Genomic DNA, 21558 nt, shown 5'->3' on the forward strand with positions numbered 1-21558 from the left:
TCGCCTATCTCTTTTTTCTCTTTCATTAATAGTATTTGGGAAAGCCATGGACTATTGGATATTGATTTTGTAATATGCTACTTTAGTAAACAAATCTATTCTTCCCAGGAGCTTTTTGGTAGATTTTTTGGGATTTTCTAAGAATACTATCATGTCATCTCCAAACAGTAAAAGCTTGAGTTCTTCCTTTTTTTATCTGGATGCCCTTGATATCTTTTTCTTACCAAAATCATATGGCAAATACTTCAAGTACTATGTTGAATAGGAGTGGTGAGAGTGGGTAACTTGTTTTGTGCCTGATTGTATTTTGGGAATCTAGCTCATTGATTTTTCTCCAAGCCTTTAGTTTTTCCCCGTTGAGAATAATGCTTGGTGTGGGTTTGTAGTAGTTTGCTTTGACTAGATGGAGGAAAGTACTTTCGACTCCCATTTTGTTGAGAGTTTTTCATCATGAATGGGTGCTGGATCTCATCAAATGCTTTATCTACATCTATTGATATTATCATATGATTTTTATCTTTATTTTATTGAGATGGTGTATTCTGTTGATTGACTTGAGAATGTTAAGCCATCCTTGCATCCCCAAGATAAACCTACTTGGTCATAGAGTGTGACCTTTTGTTGAGTTTCTGATTTCTCTTTGCTGGTATAATCTTGAGGATCTTTGCATCTGTATTTATCAAAGAAATAGGTCTGTAATTTTCTTTTTTGTGGTTTCTCTGTCTGATTTGAATATCAGGGTGATCTTTTCTCATAGAAATTGTTTGGGAGTATTTCTGTTTCTTCAATTTCCTGGAAAATCTTAAAAAATGTTGGCAGTAGGTCCTCTTGAAAGGTTTGAAATACTTCATTAGTGAATCCATTTGGGCCTGGGCTCCTGTTTTTGGGGATACTTTTGATTATCATTTCAATTTCCTTGTAGTGATGGGTTCGAGTTTTCAAAATATTCTTGGTTCAGCCTTGGGAGGTAATTGGAATCCAGTAATTTATCAATTTATTCAAGATTCTCTCATTTCCTGCTTTAAATATTCTCAAAATAATCTCTGATGATCCTATGGATTTTGTAGTTTCTATTATGATGTCCCCCTTTGCATTTCTGATTCGGTTTATTAGGATTCTTTCTCTTTTCTTCTTTGTGAGTCTTGCTAGTAGTTTATTGATCTTATTTATTTTCTCAAAGAACCATGTCTTGCTTTTGTTGGTCTTCTGAATTGTATTTTGGGATTATATCTCATTGATTTCTTCTCCAGGTTTTATTATTTATTTCCTCCTGGCTAGTTTGGACTCCTTTTCTTGGTCATTTTCCAAAATCTTGAGCTGTAAGTTATTTTTGTAGGCCCTTTCTTTCTTCCAGTTGAATTCTGGCGGAGCTATAAACTTTCCTCTTAGAACTGCTTTTGCTCTGTCCCACAAGTTCTGGTAGTTCCTCGTTGTCATTTTTTCTGGAATCTTTTTATTTCCTCTTTGATTTCGTCTCTACACCAATGGTTGTTTATTACTTCCCTCAAATAAAATATTTTCTTGCCAAGTTTTTGTCTTTTTGATCTATTGAGAAGTGAGAAAGTACTGTTGAAATCTCCATCTAGCATTGTGTTGCTATCAATGTTTTTCTTTAAGTCTATTAGAAGTTGTTTTTACGTATTTTGCTGATCTGTCATTAGGAGCATATACATTGAGGAGGGTGAGTTCTTTCTGATGTACAGATCCCATGATCATTAAGAAATGACCTTCACTGTCTCTTATAACCTTTAGCCTGAAGTCCATGTGGTCTGATACTAGTATTGCCACTGCAGCTTTTTGGAGGTGTTCTTTTCTTGAAGAATCATTTTCTAGCCTTTGACTTTGAGCCCATGGTTGCTTTGATTATTCAGATGTGTTTCTTCCAGGCAGCAGAATGTTGGGTTCAGTTTTCTATTTCATCCTGCCATCCTGTGCCTCTGAATTGGTGCATTTAGTCCATTGACATTGAGAGAGATCATTGTGATGGGGATTTTTGCTATCTTTATGTCGAAATTTGGAGTACTTGTGGGGCTTGTCTTAGCTTAAAGTAGCCCTGTTAATTCTTAATGCAACAAAAATATGGAACACTTTACAAGTTGGCCTGTCATCTCTGTGTAAGGATCATGCTAATCTCTATATCATTTCAATTTTAGTATATGTGTTGCCAAACTGAGTATAAGAGCTGATTTTTTCCCCTATTTTTCTCTTCTGATTTCTTTGAGTGTTGTCCTTACTCACTCCTATGTCAGACAGTGATTCCCAATCTAGGAAGGTATTTCAAAGCAGCTTGAAGTGATAAATTTAGAACATTAATGTCCCAGAAGGAAAAGTATGGTTTTTACCATATTATCTTTTACCATACCCAGGGCATCAGTTTTGCAAAATAATCCTTTTGGAAGATGCAGAATCAGTGTTGTTTAATGCTCTTCCCTGAAATCTTCATTAAGAAAATTAAACTGGAGCCTTTTGCTATTCTCACCTCGGTCCCGTGTACATCTCCAGAAAACGGTGGATGAGGTTGTCCGCACCTTGACCACCTTGAAAGTAAGTAGGATTTTTCTCCTGAAGGAAGAGGTGAGAATCATATTGATGATTTCATTCCACTTTATTACAAGTTCAACTTGAAGGGAAGGTGAGACTCATGAGGCTCCTGTAAAGGACAGAAAAAGGGTCTCAATGTAATTTAATGGCCCAGACACATTAACAACACAGATGACTCAAAGTAACCTGTGTGCATCTTTGTGTGTATAGTGAGTTTTATATCTACTCATAGTGATTCTCAGTCATTCCACATGGGCAAAACAGACCTGTAATTAAAAATCTAGTTCTCTGAGCAGAATGAGCTTTCTTAGGTGATTGAACATGTGTGTAATATTTTATTACTAAGCACATACAACTGTTTGAATGATGTGTACTTTTCGATCAAAATTTAAGTCCAAATATCTCTGAAATGGCAGTCTCCTGATGCCGCACCTGGCTTTCCTCACTGGGGCCCCTTGGAGGGGGTGGGTTGAGTTTCCCTCACCACCCCGAGCAGAGACCTGGCAGCTGAAGATCTCTGCAACCAGCCATAGTTATGCTTAAGACCACTCTCACCACACTTGAAGGAGCCTCATGCATGAAGGAACTGGCAGAGGAACCCAGGTGTGCGGGACACGGGGCTGAGATATTCAAGACTGCTCGGACCAAGAATGGGCCTCCTCCATCCAGATCCCCCATCTTCCAGTAGCTAAGTGTTACACCCACGGACTGCCTCTGGAGCCATGTAATCCCATCAATGGCCAAGATCCAGATACTGGATCTTGTTGATAAGATAACAACTCATATTGTCCAGTTCTCTTTCTCGGAGAACATGGCAGGTTACCAAGCGTATCTTGCCTACATGGCAGAGACTGGCAAGTTACCCGTGGTGTGTTCTATATGCCAAAACCCAGTAACAATGAAGTATCTCATTTCCCTGACCGTGAAAAAACCTCCAATGTGGCACTTGCTAAAATCTCAGGGCTAGGACGAATGGAGATGTAACTGGTGCATGATACCAGTATTCCTCCCACCATGCCCCCAAACATGCCTTTGTGGCAGGGCATTCTCTTTTGTTCTCTGGGGCCATGGCATGCCAGAGAGCCACTCGTGGTGGGCAACTCATGGTCTTGGCTGGCAGGACGAATGGGCTGGTTTTACCCCTCACCCCCAATCCCACGAGGCCGTAGTTGCCCTGTCACCCTAGCTCATACCTGGCTGTCCAATAATCTCTGAGGTGGTGGGCATCGTGCCGCCAGGGGGGAGAAAGGCAGAAGCGACAAATACCCTTTCCCACCTGAGGGAGAATGGTGCCGTAGCTTAATGCATAGTTTAGTCACTTTTCTGCCAAAAGCCTCTGGGTTCCGAATTGGATCCACGTGCCTCTGGTGCTGTGGTCGTGCCGGATAGCCTCTTGTGGGGGTCAAATCGTGATCTTGGTGGGGCAGAAAGAATGGCTCTATGGCCTACTTTTGGCATGCATCTCCCACCCAGAGCGGGTCCTCCAAATACCCTTTAGTTGGTGTTCTGGCCTCTATCTGAGCTGCCTTTCCCCCCAGCATGTGATGTCGGCTTCCAAGGCCTGGAGCAAACCTCCTAGTCCTTATCACTCTATTCTTGGGTATTAGTCTCTTATTCTGTTACTTTATATTCCACAGATGAGTACAATCTTTCGATGTCTGTCCATATCTTTCTGACTCATTTCACTTACTATGTTGATCCACTTTATGCAAATTTCATGACTTCTTATTTTCTAACAGCTGCATAGAATCCCACTGTGTAGATGAAACAAAGTGTCATTAACAAGTCATCTGTTCTTGGGCACTAGGGGTTTTTTTCCCCAGATTTTGGCTATTGTGAACAGTGCAGCAATGAACATACAAGTGCATATGTCATTTCGGCTGTACTTTTTTGCCTCTCCAGGCTATATTCCCAGGAGTGATATTGCTGGGTCAAATGGGAGCTCAATTTCTAGTATTCGGAGAACCGTTCATACTGTTTTCCAAAACGGCTGAACCTGTCCGCATTTCCACCAGCAGTGAAGGAGAGTCCCTTTTTCCCCACATCCACGGCAACACCGGTAGCTTTTGTTCTTTTGGATGTGGGTCAGTTTCAGTGGTGTGACGTGATATCTCTTTGTTGGTTGTACCTGCATTTCCCTGATGATAAGTGATGAAGAGCATTTTTCATGTGCCTTTTGGCCATTTGGTATCTTCTTTGAGAAAGTTACTGTTCATTTCATCATCCCATTTTCTGATGGGGTTGCATGATTTCTTCTTGTAGAGTTCAACCAGAGCCTTGTATATCATTGATATCAACCCCTTATTACATAGGCATTGGGTGAATATCCTTTCCCATTCTGTAGATTGTCTTTGTATTCTGGTCACTGTTTCTTTTGAGGTGCAGAAGCTACTTAATTTAAGATAGTCTCCTTCGTTCATCTCTGTTTTCACTTTTTTGGCCAGTGGCATGTTATCTTTGAAGATACCTTTAGCTTCAATGTCGTGGAGGGTTTTGCCCACCTTGTCTTCAATGTACCTGATGAATTCTGTTCTGATGTTGAGGTCTTTGACCCATTTTCATCTGACTTTTGTGCTTGCTGTTAGGTAGAGGTTTGAGCCCATTTTATTGCATGTCGCTGTCCAGTTTTTCCAGCACCGTTTGTTAAAGAAGTCTTTCTTGCTCCACTTCACATTTATTGCTCCCTTATCAAAGATTAGATGAACATATATTTGAAGGTGTGTGTCAGTATATTCAATGATGTTCCATTGGTCGGCGGCTCTGCCTTTGTTCCAGTACCATGCTGTTTTAATTATTATCGCTTTGTAGTAGAGTTTGAGGTTGGGGAAGGTGAGGCCTCCCATCGTCTTTGTCCCAAGAATTGCTTTAGCTATTCGTGGGCGTTTGTTGTTCCATATGAATTTCAGGAGTGATTGATAAACTTCTTTGAAGCATATTATGGGTATCTTTATAGGGATCACATTGAATTTGTACAATGCTTTGGGGAGTATTGTCATTTTGACAATGTTAATTCTCTCAATACATAAGCAGGAGATATGTTTCCATTTCTTCGTGTCCTCTTATTTTCTGTTGTATAGGTCCTTCACTTCCTTAGTTGAGGTGATTCTGAGATACTTGATTTTCTGAGGCATGACTGTGAATGGGTTGCTTTCTTCATGTCACTTTCTTCTCTCTCATTATTTGCATATAGAAAAGCCATAGACTTTTGGGTATTGATTTTATAGCCTGCAACTTTACCATATAAATCTATTGTTTCTAGGAGTTTTTTGGTAGAGGTTTTAGAATACTCTAAATATAGTATCACATCTTCTGTGAATAGTGAGAGCCTGATTTCTACTTTTCCTACATGACTGCCCTTAATATCTTTTTTTATATAACTCCTATTGCAAGTACTTCCAGTACTATATTCAACAGAAGTGCCAAAATGAATTTTTTTCTTTTTGGGTCACACCCTGCGATGCTCAGGAGTTATTCCTGGTTCATGCACTCAGGAATTACTCCTGGCGGTACTCGAGGGACCGTATGGGATGCTGGGAATCGAACTTAGTTTGGTTGCGTGCAACGCAAACGTCCTACACCCTGTTTATTGCTCCAGCCCCCAAAATGAATTTTTACTAAACATTTTCTATCTGTAAATTTCTATGCTAAGAACAGTGGTATAAACGGTGATATCTGAGTAATTTACAAGTAGATTATGAAGACAGATAATATAAAGAATTTCTTTGTATGAATTTCCAAAATGTGTAGCTTTTATTAAATATGTTAAGAATGAACCGGAGGTCTTGATTATACCATGAAAATGATTTCCCTGTTAGACGTTACCCTTCTAAAATGCAATAAAGTGACATATTTTGAAAATGTTGATTATTCTTTCATTAATTCAATGAATATTTGTTAGTCTGGGGGTGCAGTGCCTCCAGGAAGTCAACCTGCACCCTCGAGGTGAGTGCATCTACAGTCTAATGGTGCCATCATGCTGCCTGATAACCCCAGATTTCCACTGTGCCTCTGGCTGGATCCCAACACCTTAGGACTAAGTTTCCCAAGAAATTAAACTCCCAAAAGATATGTGGGAGTCATGTTCACAAACCACCCCTGGCTCAGCTATACAAGCTAATGTATTGGTCTTGCATAAGTGACCCATAAATACATCTTGAAAGAGATCAAAAGTCACAGTTAACCTTGGACCTGCACAGGGCAGAACATACTAGGGTAAATCGGAGGGAGGCAGGTTAGTTTGTTGCCCACGCAACCAGAACTCAGGGCAGCCACTTGCTCCCACAAACCAAAATCTCCACCATGCCCTAGTCTCTTTACATTGACTCAGGATGGATTTCACTGAAATATAACAGCTGAAATTTCGGATATGCGGGTTTTGTGACTGAAATCTCTAGGCTTTCTCTGAGTCAGGATGGGCAGCCCACCCTCACTGCCCTGTACTTATGGAAGCCGCAGCAGTCATGTCCATACCTCAAAGCAACTCCAGCCTTACCTTCCTGATAAAAATACTCAATTCCGGGGCTGAAGCGATAGCACAGTGGGTAGGATGTTTGCCTTACATGCGGCAGACCCGGGTTCGAATATCAGCAACCCATATGGTTCCCTGAGCTCCGCCAGGAGTAATTCCTGAGTGCAGAGCCAGGAATAACTCCTGAGCATCGCCGGATGTGACACCCCCAATAAAAATACTAAATTCCTTGAACAAACATGATGACCTCGTAGTACCTGTATGAGAACAATAATGCAAAAAATTAAAAGGAGAGAGAAAGAATTTAAAGAGCCTGCCATAGAGACAGGCTGGGGGTGGGGTAGGGTGTTGGGGGATGTTGTAGGGAACCAGGGACATTGGTGGTGGGAAATTTACACTAGTGGAGAGAAGCATGTTGGATCGTTGTATGACAGGAAGCAAATTATGAATAGTTTGTAATGGTCTATCTCACAGATATTCAATAAAAATTTAAAAATATATATCCTTAATTGGTAGCTCAGACTATTGATAGAACTTTGAAAACCAGCATATCTATTTTTGTGTTCTTAGTAGGAAAAAAAAAATGTTACTCACCTGTGTGCCAATAGCTTGAAGAATGCTAAACCGAAAGATGCATCAATGCTTGTCTCTGGCATGAGTACTGTAATTTCAGGTATGTTATGTTTCAGAATCAGTTCATGGACAAGAAGTCAAGAGAAGCAGTGGCAAAGAGCAACAATGTTGAATGGATAATGTTTGAGGAGCTTGCAAGGGAGACTAAAGATTTGGCATGAGAAGAGGGAAAAAAACGAAGAGTTAAGTATTAATAAGTATCATGACAAAAATGCAAGGGAGGACATTTTTTGGCAATCGTCACACTCTGTTGAGGCTTTTGGTGAGGTAAGTATTAGAAAGTATCTTTCCCATTTAGTGGTAAAAAGGTAACTTTGATGGGTGCATTTAAAAAAATTACTTTAATAATTAGAATCACCAAGAGATACACAGTTACAAGGTTGCTCATAATTGAGTTTCAGTCATATAATGTTCTAGCACCCTTCCAATAAAATGGGGGTGTTTTTGAAGGAATATCCCTGGTGCGAAGACTAGGGCATCTGAATCTTAACACATTTCACCAAATATATGATCTGTACTCACATGATTTACACTGTCTCCCCTGATCTTTGATTTACGTTTTCATGCAATATTTCCTTGTGAAACTCACCAAAAGTGAGGGTCCCTATTTAAGACAAGTACATGTTTCTCTGACATTATATATTTTTTGGTTGCTGAGAGAGTCTCTAAAGCAATGCTCAGGAGGTGTGGGGGCCCCACAGGCAATTCTCAGAAAACGTGTCCATGGTGCTTGGGGTCCTCTGAGGCTATACAGTCTTTGATACTCTGGCAATCAGGTGGTGCTGGGAGTCAAATTGAGAGCATGTGAGACAAGTGCTATAAGCACTACACTATCTCCTGCGGCCCTGGTTATTAGATTTATGTCAGCATTTCGAGGTCCTCCCTTTTGTCAGAAAGCAGAAACTTGTGCAGGAGAAAGTGGAAGAAACCTTAGGGTTTAGCTAGGTTGACTGAGTAGATGGTGATACTATTAAGATTGGAACATAAAGTAAAAATAAAACAAGAGAAAGATCTAACAATAGCAAACAGGGCTATATTGCTCAAAAAGTTTAGAAACAGGCACATTGGCAAGTAGTTTTAAAAAGCATCCAGGAGAGAATATAGTATTGTGAGTGAACGAATCTACTCTATGGATTCATCTCATCCTTGAAATGGAAAAGGACAATGTGTTACAGTTACAAATTTACAAATAAGATATATACCATCATATATTTCATCATATATTTCTGCTGTGTTCCTATGCTTTACCAAGTATTATTCTAATTTTTAAATTTACTTTAATCATTAAAAGAGTATTTCTCTACATTAATCTTTTTAATGAAATATTTCATTAAAAAAGTTTTTTAAAAAATTTATTTAAAATGTTTTATTAAAATGTTATTTAAAAAGAAACATATGGGCCACATAGTTAGTGCAATTTGTAGAGGGTTTGTATGCAGCGAATCTGAGTTCAATCCCCAGAATCCTGAGCCTTCCAGAAGTGATCTCTGCATACAGAGTCAAAAGTGAGCCCGGAGCACATATGGGTGCGCTCCCTTCACCACAAAAAAGGAAGAAAAGAAAAACATATAACTCATACTTGAGTAACATAGAGGTTAAGGGTGCTAATTCCTGTATAATTTTTGAAAGCCCCCAAAATTATTAGATAGTTTGCTATTGACCAAGAAGATGGTTTTTTAATAGTATTTACTTACATTGTGTAAGTAGTGATATGTGTGGTATAGAAATCTGTACATTGTGATACATTTTAAAAAATTATAATGCATTTTATAATGGACTTTATAATACATTTGTATTTTATAGTAATAAGTGATAAATTATATTTCTGCTTTTGTGGGGTATTGGGGCCATAGTATGTGGTGCTTGGGACTTCTGACTCTGTGCTCAAGGGTCATTCCTGGTGGAGCCAGCCATTAATTTGGGTTGACTGTGTGCATGGTAATTACTTTAATCCCTATACTAAGTCTGGGGTCCAATCAAATAAATTATCTGAATATATTTTATACATTCATGGCATACTTTTTCTTAGATTCTTTGATATATCTAGGATATATTGATCATCTTTAGGAAAAGATATTACCTGATTTTTAAATATTTGTAATTTGTGGGGAAATTTTAATTTCTCATGTTAATTTGTGCTCTTTGTCTACTAGTGAGCTTGAAAATTGCTCTTGTGTGGTACTACATGGAAAATAGTATGCTAAGCGAAATGAGTCAGAAAGAGAGGGACAGACATAGAAAGGTTGCATTCATCTGGGTAACATAAAGTAACAAAATAAGAGACTAACAACCAAGAACAGCTGTGATAAATATCAGGTTGTTCACTCCATGGCTTAGAGGCCAGCTGCATTCTCTAGGGGTAAAGGCAGCGCAGATAGAGAAGGGAGCACCCAATAAAGGGTGCTGGGAAGATCTGCCCAGGAAGGGAGATGCCTGCTGAAAGTAGTCTAAGGCCCGAACAGGATTGCCACCCAATGTCTCTTCTGCAGACCACAGCACCCAAAGGGAGAGACAGAACAAAAGGGAGTGCCCTACCAAAGAGGCAGGGTGGGATGGGGATGGGGGTTGGGAGGGATACTGGGATTGTTTAGAGTGGAGAATGGGCACTGGTGCTGGGATGGGTACCCGATCATTGTATTACTGAAACCCAAGCACAACAACTTGTAAGTCTACAGCTGTACCTCATGGTGTTTCACTAATGAAACAAAAAAAATTTTAAAAAAGGAAATTGCTCTTGTGTTTACTAGTCATTTACACTTCTTTCAATACAGATTATATGATCATGGTTTATGCTTATTTTTTCTATACAAGTTTACTAGCTAAATACTGATTTATTTCACAGCACTAATTTATTAAAAACATTCATATATTGCCTATCATATTAATTCCCAGAATTTGTAGGTTTTACTTGTTTTTTGATCACGTAATTTGAATTTTAAATTTTTCTTTCAGATTCTAAAATTTTGACACAAATGAGCATACGTTTTTCTTTATCTTCTACAGTTTTAAACTGAGAACAACTGTTTGTTTTGTACAAATAAGACACCTGTGCATTTACAAGCGGTAGGGCGTTCGCCTTACAAGCGGCCAACATGGCCGACCCGAGTTCGATTCCTCGGCCCCTCTCGGAGAGCCTGGCAAGCTACCGAGAGTATTCGATATGCCAAACACAGTAACAACAAAGTCTCCAATGGAGACGTTACTGGGCCCGCTCGAGCAAATCGACGATCAACGGGAGGGCATTTACCTTTACCTTTACCTTTATATTTACATTTTAACACATCTCGATTCATCTACAACTTATCATAGTAAATGTTGTCATATTGAAAGAAACCACCATTTTTTTTCAATCATAGCACTGTAGCACTATGCTCCCGCGATGCATCAATTTGCTCAAGCGGGAACCAGTAACATCTTACAAGAAATTGTGAGACTTGTTGCCACTGGTTTTGGCCTATCGAATACGTCATGGCTAGCTTGCCAAGCTTTTGCTATATGGACAAGATACGATGGGTAGCTTGCCGGGCAGAGGAATCGGATTCAGGATTGGCCTCCTGCAATGCAAATGCCCTACCCGCTGTGCTTTAAACGTTATATAAAATATACTAGTAATGCCAAATGTTGTTTCTTTAACAGTGCAATATAAACGATTATTTCGTAATTTTCTTGATGTGTTAATGAAATAGCTAAGCTCTTGAGTATCATGGGAGCATTTTTCTAACACAAGAGTCTGACGAAGGTGAAACTGTTATAACCGTCTTGTAGGATTCCATCTCCCTAGCCTGCTTCATTCTACCCCGCTCTCTATCCAATCCGGTCTTCTTCTTGGGATTCTGACCTCCTGATTGACTAGCCTCTACCTTTCAACTGCCTACTTTATGACATCATTCTCCCACCAAACCAACCACCAACTGGTAGAATCTTGGGGGTCCCATGTAGTTGTTTGTAAACAAATTTGAATCATCATGGCAAGTGACGAGTGACCAATGACGAATCACCAGTGAGCAGTCATCTGTACTGAACACTTTCGGTCTTAAGCCGCTTCAGTGTTCAGACGTACTCTCGTACCGTCTCCTCTTCTCGTCTACCTTTCATCGGTATTTCCTCTTCTCTGACCATGGCAGGTAAAGAATAATACATTTCAACGCTTTTTATTAGATATATCCTCCCTAAACTTAGCAGTCAAGTAAAAACAACATGTAGTAATGAAAGAAAGTATTCAAGTAGAATTTTATAAGCCTCATTTTAGCTTGACTTGGACATTTGCTGTGTGATTTTTGACATTGGCTTTCGTTCTCTCATATACAAAGTGCTTTTCCTCATTGATTACATTATATTTTAGAAATATTTACAAGCTCAAATACACATATATATGTATGAGTTTTGATTCTCTGTGTTTCTTTTTGTTTTTAATAGAGAATTTTACATAATATCCATTGAAAAAATATAAATCAGAGACAGTATTTTGACAGAAACACAAAATGTAGATGCTGTGGAAAACTGTTAATATATACTAGCATGTTTTCTCTGTAATGGTCTCTCCACTTGTATTTATACTTCAGTAGTTTAAATATAGTGCTATTACACAGTAATAATCATTTATCTTTGAGTTTTCTATTTAAACCAGGTAATAAGAAAATATGGGGCATGGGGAAAATGTGGAGTGCTGAGCGGTAGAGAGGCAAGCCCTCAAAGGTAAGAAAGTTTGGGATCACTTTCTTCAAACATTGACCAATAGAACCAAGACGATATGAGGGAGAATAAAATAGGAAAGAAAGAAAGAAAGAATATGGACGGCGATTATCAAGGAAGGGGAAAACATTTGGACAGAATGTTGAAGAGAACCAAAGATTTAAAATCAAAAATGAAAGAATATATATTAAATATGCTGAGATGAATACACTGAGAACAAGTCAAAGCAATTTACTTCAATAAATGCCAGGACTAGAAAGTATACTATGCCTTGATTAGAGTACCAGTAGGAAAAGCAGTTTATCAGAAAGCCATCCTTGCTGGCTTTTTTCCTTATTATCTCTTAGAACACAGTACTTCGTACTTGACAATTTGGAATATAAACACGCTTTAGAGATGATGCTTCCCATATATAGCTAATAGTGGTTATCTAGGGGGTTTGAAGACAATAAATCTTCAATGTTTTTATTACGTTCTGGTTTTTAAGTACACGTACAGTCAGCCTGTTAAAATTTTTAAAAAATGGTTTATTCTAACTTGAATCAGGAGAATTGATTCATTTGTGTGGTAAGTAGGTTCCAGGTTAAAGCTGCTTGTCATCTTTACAAATGTTATTTCATGTAATTTTTTCTTCCTAATATGAGAGTATTTTGATAAGAGTCAACTTCTGTTTTTAGATCCTAAGAGGACATAGAAAAATCAAGTCTCACATGTCTAATTACACATTTTTGTCATATTTGTGAATTCTGAGTTTTCCTACATTAAAGATATTTTATTGGATTTTGGTGCTCATTTATTAAACATTGAGAAGAACTTTTTCCTGACTGCTAAAGATAATTCTAATCTAGGTGTTGAAAGTAAATTTGTAATATTTTATGATCACTTTTTAAATGGTCTTTGTGTTTCTTGTTTGATAAAGTGAAATCCTATGCCATTTTAACAGGTGTTGTTTGCTGGTTAATAATTCAAAGGTATTGATGAGAATAATTTTTTTTGTAACTACAAAGTTTTTTTCTGTATTTTACTCATTTAAAACATTTCTTGACTATGAAATACAATCACGTTTATTCCTATTTTCTTTTTGTTATGTAGTTACTGGTAAATCTTTTCTGTTTGATGGACTGGTACAGTGTGCACTCAAAAATCACCTTCTATTCCATTTTTTGGCTAGCATATTTTTCTAAAATAGAATATACTTTTCATATTGTATATGTGGAACAATTTATTAATAACCTTATTGGACTGTTTTATTTGGTTTTGTTTGAGACCACATCCACTGTTATTCAGGGCTTACGCTTGGGTCTGCTCTCAATAACTTACTGTATTATGCTCCTTGCTACAGAGCCCAGATTTCATTGATATCTATATACTTCTTTTTCAGTTCTGTGATACATATTTTTCATTACGTTTTCTTTATACTTCCTCCTATGTAAACCATATGAAATGTAAAAATTATATTCATGTATGCATTATTATTCTTAGAGTTATTAGTAACTACATTTTAGATAAACAACTTAAGTCACAGAGTTTCAATAAAGTTTTCCTTCCAAAAACATTTCTTGGGAAAAACTCAAGTAGTCATTTTTGAAGTGGATCAAAAATGAGGGTAACCTTCAATGCATCAACAAGATTAAGTCATAAGTGAACCGTAAGTAACAGATATTCATTGCACAAGTCAAATGGAAACCTGATGATTACAATTGTAATAGTTGTAAAGACCCCAAATGCCTATATTAAAGTAAGGTATCTTCCTAACGGTTTCTGCAATGTAGAGGTCATGCAGAGTCCTGGAAAAAAGTCCACATTCTTAGGTTCCGTAACTTGGAAATTCATAAGCGACAGAGAGATAGTATTGGAGAGGGGATGAGGCACTTGCCTTGTACATAGCCAATCTAGTTGAATCTCTGTCACTGCATACACTCTTCTGAATGTTATAAGGGGTCACTCCAGAGTGTAGAGCCAGAAAGAGCCCAAGATCACTGTCAGTTATTGGTCCAAAATCTACTCCTTACCACGCCCAATAAAAATGATTGGAAAACATGAAGTCGCTTTGTCATTTCTGGCCCTCAGGTTTCTTCTTGTCCAGAGAAAGTTACCCATTCTCTTAGACTTCCTAGTTTGGAAAAGCTTCCCTTATAGGAAATAACATATGTGTCAATAGGAGAGCAAGCTTCAGGCATTGCTGGGGTAAGGAGAAACTATCTGTAAGCAAGAAATCCAATTACAGACACGATCACCTGGTCCTTCTAGAGTTCTGTGTTTATTTGGGAGCACGATATCAAATATACAAAGTGCCAAAAGGTTCCAGGCTCTGAATCACCCCAAATTGTTGAAATTTTGGAAACTCAATTGACTGTTGGTATTAGAAGCATCTCGATGGCTTAAATTTTAAGTTCATATTGTTCCTCTGAGCATTGAAGGAGATTATTAGTCTCACAGATTTTTTTCATCATCCTATTGTTCCTTACAGAAAATTTTCAAAATCCATCTGTAATTGGGCTGGAGCGATAGCACAGCGGGTAGGGCGTTCGCCTTACACGCGGCCAACATGGCCGACCCGAGGTCGATTCCTCCGCCCCTCTCGGAGAGCCGGGCAAGCTACGGAGAGTATTCGATATGCCAGACACAGTAACAACAAAGTCTCCAATGGAGACGTTACTGGGCCCGCTCGAGCAAATCGATGATCAACGGGAGGGCCTTTACCTTTACCTTTATCTGTAATTGGAACTTCACATACTCGGCAGCATTCCCTTCCCGTGGTGAACGATGCAGCTTCCCTAACAGGAAGTGTCTGAAACTACGCCAGAGAATCTGCTCCAGCTGGTAGTTCTGCTTGGCTCCTGCCCTCAGCCTCTGGCACCTCTTTCCAACCACTGATGGGTAGTGTCTAACTTTACCAACATTTCAGCACAACAATGCTATCTGGAGTGTTTAAACCAGAGTCATATATCCACCTCAGCTTCTTCCTATACTAGTGTTTTGGAATGGGATAATTCAGGAAATGCTGAAGAGAAGTCTTCTATGGGAGACTTTTCTGTGACTGTCGTTGACCAAGACACCGCTGTCTCTTCCATGTCTAAGGCAGCTCGCTATGAGAGAACCCTAGATACCTACAACACGGTGTCTGTGTACCCATCACTTTCTGCCAGACTTGTTGAGAGAACACCGTCTCGGTATCCATATCAGAGTCAAAGTCTGTCACTTCCCTACCAGGACCGAAGCCAGGTGTATTACAATCATCAAGGAGGTCTGGGAACTCTCCTTTCTGGCCTGCAGTCCTATGACTCCATGTTATACACAGAACAAAATGGCTCTGCCCCCCAAGCTTACAGGAACTCATCTAGAGAAATGGTTATGGTTCTGAAGTAGGTCCGGCCCCCAAATAACCAAACACCAACCACTTCCTCTGGAATCGACTTCTCTGTGTCTGCTCAACCCATCACAGAATCGAGTTATCAAGGTGAGTTAAACTGAGAGGAGGGAAAGAAAATTCAAAAATTGGGGTCAAAAAAGAGGAAAACTGTCCATAGACAGGTGGTATTTAAATACACTGAGATTTTTAAGTTTACGAAATGAAGTTAACTAAACTAAGTTCATGTTTACTCCCTTCACTCATTTTACAACATGTTATTTTCACACTCAACATAAGATCTGCTAATGGAAATTGGAAGTTATGATAGTATAATGGATATCTAGGTTTCATATAATGAAACTTCAGGAGCACACAAAAGAATGCCACATTTTTCCCTAGTTGTTTCATATATTTTTTAATTTTTATTAGTTAAACATCTTGAGGCACAGTTGTAGACTTACAAATTATTGTGCTTAGATTTCATTTATACAATGATGTAGTACCTATCTCTCCACCAGTGCCCATTCTCCACAACCACGGGTCCCATTATTCCTCCCACCACCCATCCCCCCAATTCCAACCAGCCTCTGCGGCAGGGAATGCCACATTTTACACTGTTCTAGTTCAGCAGTCCTCCAGAATTACCACACTAAAAGTAAAATACAAGTCTTACACTAGTATTTTGTTATTTTCTTAAGAAGTTTCAGAACTCTTATTGTAATGGTACCTTTTTAACTTTCCCTTCCATTAATGAACAGCAAGGTTCTGAATACACTTGTGGTTCAGAGATTCTGTCACAAATCATGAAACCTAAAAACTTTTCTTTAGCACAAATATCATGCAGAATTAGTACTTCATTCATACTCTTATTATATGATATTAATCTCCTTATTTTTCCATGAAAGTGAATAAATTGAGAGTAAAATACATTACAATGCTAAGCTCTGTATGGCATTTATTAGTTTAAAAGACTGTAATTTTTCTTTTAAAAAAAGCTTTTGTTTGTAGGAGGTTGAATCTGTGTCACAGTCCGAAGTGCTCACGGATTAGTCCTGGGTCTGTGTTAGGGATCACTGCTGAAGATGCTTAGGAGATCATATGGGATACGAAAGATCAAACTGAGGTCAGCTGATCGCAGAGCCAGTGCCTTACCAAATGGACTATCTCTCTGTCCCAAGTCTCTTATTTTTAAAGTTAGTTTACATAGAAACTCAAATACAAAGAAAACCAAAAAACAACAGCACCACATGACAAGCAGTAAGAACTACAAGATTTACCTCCAAACTTCAAGCACAGGGCCTTGTCCATTATCCGTAGAATACCCAGTAACAATGCCTTGCCTGTTGCTGGTAGGTGCACAGTTGTTGCACCACTAGTTTTGTGGAGGGAATATCTCATTTCGCAGGCACTGATTTCTTCCTTCCTTCCTTTGTAGTGATGAATTTACTGGGGATGGAGACGTCCCTGGCATGGAAACCTTCAGGTCAGATATTTGGTCTGACACAAATTTCCAAATTGCCCACATGTTTCAGTAGCAGGATTCAAAAACCTGAGCGTAATCCACCACCTGAATTTGGGGAAGTTCCCATAATATCTCCAGACCAAAGTAACCTGGGGCTTACCCCAACTCCAACTCAGGAACAAAAGGTTAAGAATTTTGATCAGATGAAAACTGGGCTTTCAAAACCTCTGGATACCTACCGATCCCAGTAGACCTATATCAATGAAAAGATCTGCAGGTAATGAACAGCACTGACACCATCATTCTGAAGCAGGTGCAAGAAAATTCAAGTGGCACTAAGGGGACCTCCCATCCAACACGGAAGAACAAAAGGGAGTCTTCTGAACCTCTTGAGGGAGAAACCAAGGCCAAAATCCAGCCAAAGGTCCGAGAATGCTTGCTATGGGGGGCTGGGATTGTTCGTAATGCAGCAGTAAGTGAGAGGTGTCCTGTGACCAAGGCCAAGACTAACAGCAAACCTCACAAAGCTGCCTCCAGCAGGATCAGCAAGACAAAGAGCCATGGGCAGGAGAAGATAAAAAACACCAGAGAAAATTCTAAGAAAGCTAAGGAGTGTAAGCAGCCAGGGAACAAGATAAAGGCAGAAGAAAAGCCCACCATTGGCAAGATGAAATGCAAGAAAAGTCAACCTGAGCTTTGCCAAGAGGCCGTTAAAAAGCCCCGCCTCTACCTAGGCATACACATGCTGGATTCTGTCCAAGTGTTTCATGTTCTGGGGAAGAAGAGTGATCCAAAACCTGGAATCTCTTCCTCCCAGGTCCTGAGTAGCTCAAAGAAGCTTAAAGATGGCAAGCCATCCTTAGCTGTCAAGCCATGGCTAGGTGCTACATGGGATGGAAAAGCCTTGAGAAAACTCAGGTCAAAGCACACAAACCAAGTAGCAGTGCTGAAAAACGCTCATCTCCAACCCAGTCTGAGCTGCCACCTCCTGGGAAGGTCAAATTGGTACCTTTGCCGTATCTTACCATGGAGAGGCCACAAGCTCGACCTGTTCCTCGGAGATGACAATCTGTGACCTCACATCTTCCTGCGGCAGATTACCCTGCCAAACCTGGCTCTACCAATGCACCTCAGCCAAATGCTGCCAATTCTTCACGGTCAACCACTGCATTTTTGTCTGGTTCTGCCAAACCTGCTCAGTCCATTACAACCAACCCATCTCTACCAAGTTTGCAGAACCCTAGTAGCCAGCCAATTCTTCACCCTGCACCTCCTAGACCTGCTCCCTACAAGACAGCAGCTGGCACTTCTCTCCAGTGGGAGCCTCCTCCTGTCTCTGTGAAAAAGCGGCAGTGGTCACCTAAACGTCAGAGTCAATTTCTCCTCTAAGACTTCCCTTTCCAACCGATTCCGTGGAGAAAGCCCAATGTTCCCGAGCCTGTCATGTCAAAGCCCATCACCAAAGAGCAGAGACCAGAGCGTGAGGCTATGAAAACGAAGGCTCAGCAGGAGCGTGAGAACATTGCCAAACACACAGCTTTGAGGGAAATTGTAGTTCTTTATTGAGAGGGAAAAATAGAAGGACATCTCTCTCTACTATGGCTATGTAATGTGAGAGCTGGAATGGTATATTCCACTTTAGGTACCAGATGGTGCCCTAGGCAAACACTGAAATGCCAGACACATTTTACTTATTCTAATATATTTTTTTCAAATAAAAGACATGCATCATAGTTAATTGGTTGTTAATAAAACTTCTGAATTTAAAGATGCTGTCAACTGTGGTTGTTTTGGGGAGTGGCTGGGGGTTAAAGGATGCGATGGGAAACAATGGGAAGTTAGAGATAGGAAAAAGGGGGAATAGACAAGACTCTAAGAAATACAAACTTGGTCCAGGGTTATAAAGCCCATAAGAGGAGAAATTGCATGGGCCTGATGAAGAGTGGCGTAGGGTCAGAGGAAGAGTATAGCTGACAGGGCATTTTCTCTGCAAGCAAGAAGGACTCAGTTCATTTCCTGCAATCTTTTATGGTCCCCAGAGACCCACTAGATGTGAAACTTGAGCACAGAGCCAGGAGTATGACCAGAGCACAGTCATGTATGCCCCATCCCTGGTGTCCTTGAAAAAAAAATGGGAGAAATGGCACGATCTGAGGTTTTCGGGTTAAAAGAAAAATTTGGAATAGGCTGAGGAAGGCGATGAGTCTAAGATGACCAGACGAGAAGTAAAATTCTCCATGGAAGCTGTGTTTACGCCTCATGGCCACCTTTGGAAATTAACCAAATTTGAGACATATCACTAAAAGGTTTGGGTGGTCTATACATAAATGATGGCTGGGGGATCAGAACACATACAATGGGGAATAATCCTACCAGATGAGTGATCAACACCCTCAGAGTCATTCAAGGATGACTCTTAACAGGGACAAAGCCAAGAGAACAGTTGCAGCATGAAGCCTGAAGATAAGCTCCTGGGAGATTCAAAATAAGTCACCATGTCCTCGGGCCCTCTGTTCAGCATCCCTAGCTGCACCATTTCACTTATTCCCAGCAATATTCAGAGTTGCTGTTAAGGTGACACTTCACTAGCGTGTTTCAACAATGAGGTCCATTGCCTCTGTAAGTCTTTGGATTTGTAAACTCCCCAAGGTTGCCAAGCTAGCTATCAAGAAATTTCTGGTGGGGGGAGCTCATATTATATTAGCTTGAGGGCCTGGTCTTTGGTCTTCCATGTTCCCTGATACCTGTAGTTTTCCCTAAACATCGCTTTTAACTGCAGCTCACACAAGAATCAACTTTATAAATGGCGTTGTGGCTGCATTGCTGTAGGTACCTTACTAATACATGCGTCCTAGGTCACCACTCCCAAAGCAGTTAGTACCAGGTGACCTTGAGCCTGGAAGGCTGTGGTGGAAATAGATGGTCCTAGGAGAGTTAATGGGGTGATGGATGGATGGAAAGGAAACCGGGAAAGGTAGGGAAGTGGAAATCTGGTGATCATCATGGGATAGTTGGTGGATGTTTTTCAAATAAGTTAAAATATTTTTTGTAAATGAGATTCAAGAAAAAAATACGAAAATAAGATAGGTTCCAAAGAACAGTTTACATATAAGACCGAGAGAGCTGAAAGGGCTGGTATTCCTTCTGGAGCTTTCAATCATACCATTTATAAATATGTTATTTTCACATCACTTAGCTGTGGAGAGGAATAGTGAGAAACAGAATGCCACCAGAAAAGCAAACTAGAAGACCAGGGTTCATAAAAGCCAGGTGGAATGTGTTCACATGTATCCCAAGTGCAAAGATATGTTAACAGGAACATATATTTAACTAATTCTGCTTGGTACCAGTAACTACTTTGTTGAAAATGGGGGGAAATGAACGCAGTTTCTGACTGAACTGAGACTAACCAGTTCATAGATTTTCCCAGGAAATGGTAGTTGACTGGCTGGGAACAGAAAAACGTGAAAAGTGTTTTCCTACCTTTAATGTATGGCTGGAGGGAATTGATCCCAGTAATCTCTTAAAACTAACAAGGTTCAACTCTCTTGAAGGAATGCTGTATTCACTGAGGAAAAAATGTTGGGAGAAAAGTCTGAAATGATGGGAAAAGAGACAATAAGTGTAAAAGGAGGGCTTGAAATTTGGGTTCCTCTGAAAACAAAGCTTGAAACAACAAGATCTGGTGGTAACATGATATACTGGGAATGCAATCTGAGCAGTAAAAGAGTGATATCAGGGATGTGAACAAGGGAAATCCAAGTTAAGAAGACTTAGCTAGCTGACTATACCATGGGCAACATGGTTCCAAGACTACCAGAAATTACCAAGGAATTTACTTTAATTTTCTTTCTTTTATATGGTCAATTACAACATGTATTCTGTGCCTTCTTCAAACAGAATTTGGATTATTCATTTCTTTCTCAACATTCTGTTCATTGGTGTAAGTATCTAAATAACTGCTGGATAACAGAATTATTTGATCAGACTTATTTTTTACTTTAATGTTTAGTTGAGATTACTGAAAACTAGGTCTAAAGTGAAGTGTGTCTTGATTGGTACAAATAGAGAAGGGAGGTCTAGGGATGTAATTAGAGATTATAGGGTACCACATTCAGTTCCTAATAAAACAAATAAAGGACGGTGTCCCAAATAGACTATTGAAAAAGATATTCATCTCCATTTAACCTGTAAATTCAGCATTTTCTATATTTAATTAAAAATGAAAGAATGATCCTATATTTGGTCTTTTAAAGACATTCCAGGTTGGTTAAGGAAACAAACACTGCCTGTGAAATCATGACAACTTAATCATAAAAACCAGATTACTACATAAATTTCCAACAATGTCAGTGCTAAGAATTATTTCCCTGGATCTCACTAGTGTACATGATAGTCATATGAATACAC

General features: G+C 39.5%; 1 pseudogene; it reads right to left on the minus strand.

Annotated features, from left to right (window-relative positions):
* Positions 1-2073: 2073 nt before the first annotated feature.
* On the minus strand, positions 2074-2170 carry LOC130033774 (uncharacterized; annotated as a pseudogene).
* Positions 2171-21558: the final 19388 nt, after the last annotated feature.

This window comes from Sorex fumeus, unplaced genomic scaffold (genome assembly GCF_029834395.1).
Source record: "Sorex fumeus unplaced genomic scaffold, SorFum_2.1 ptg000054l, whole genome shotgun sequence".
In the NCBI taxonomy this organism is placed as follows: domain Eukaryota; kingdom Metazoa; phylum Chordata; class Mammalia; order Eulipotyphla; family Soricidae; genus Sorex; species Sorex fumeus.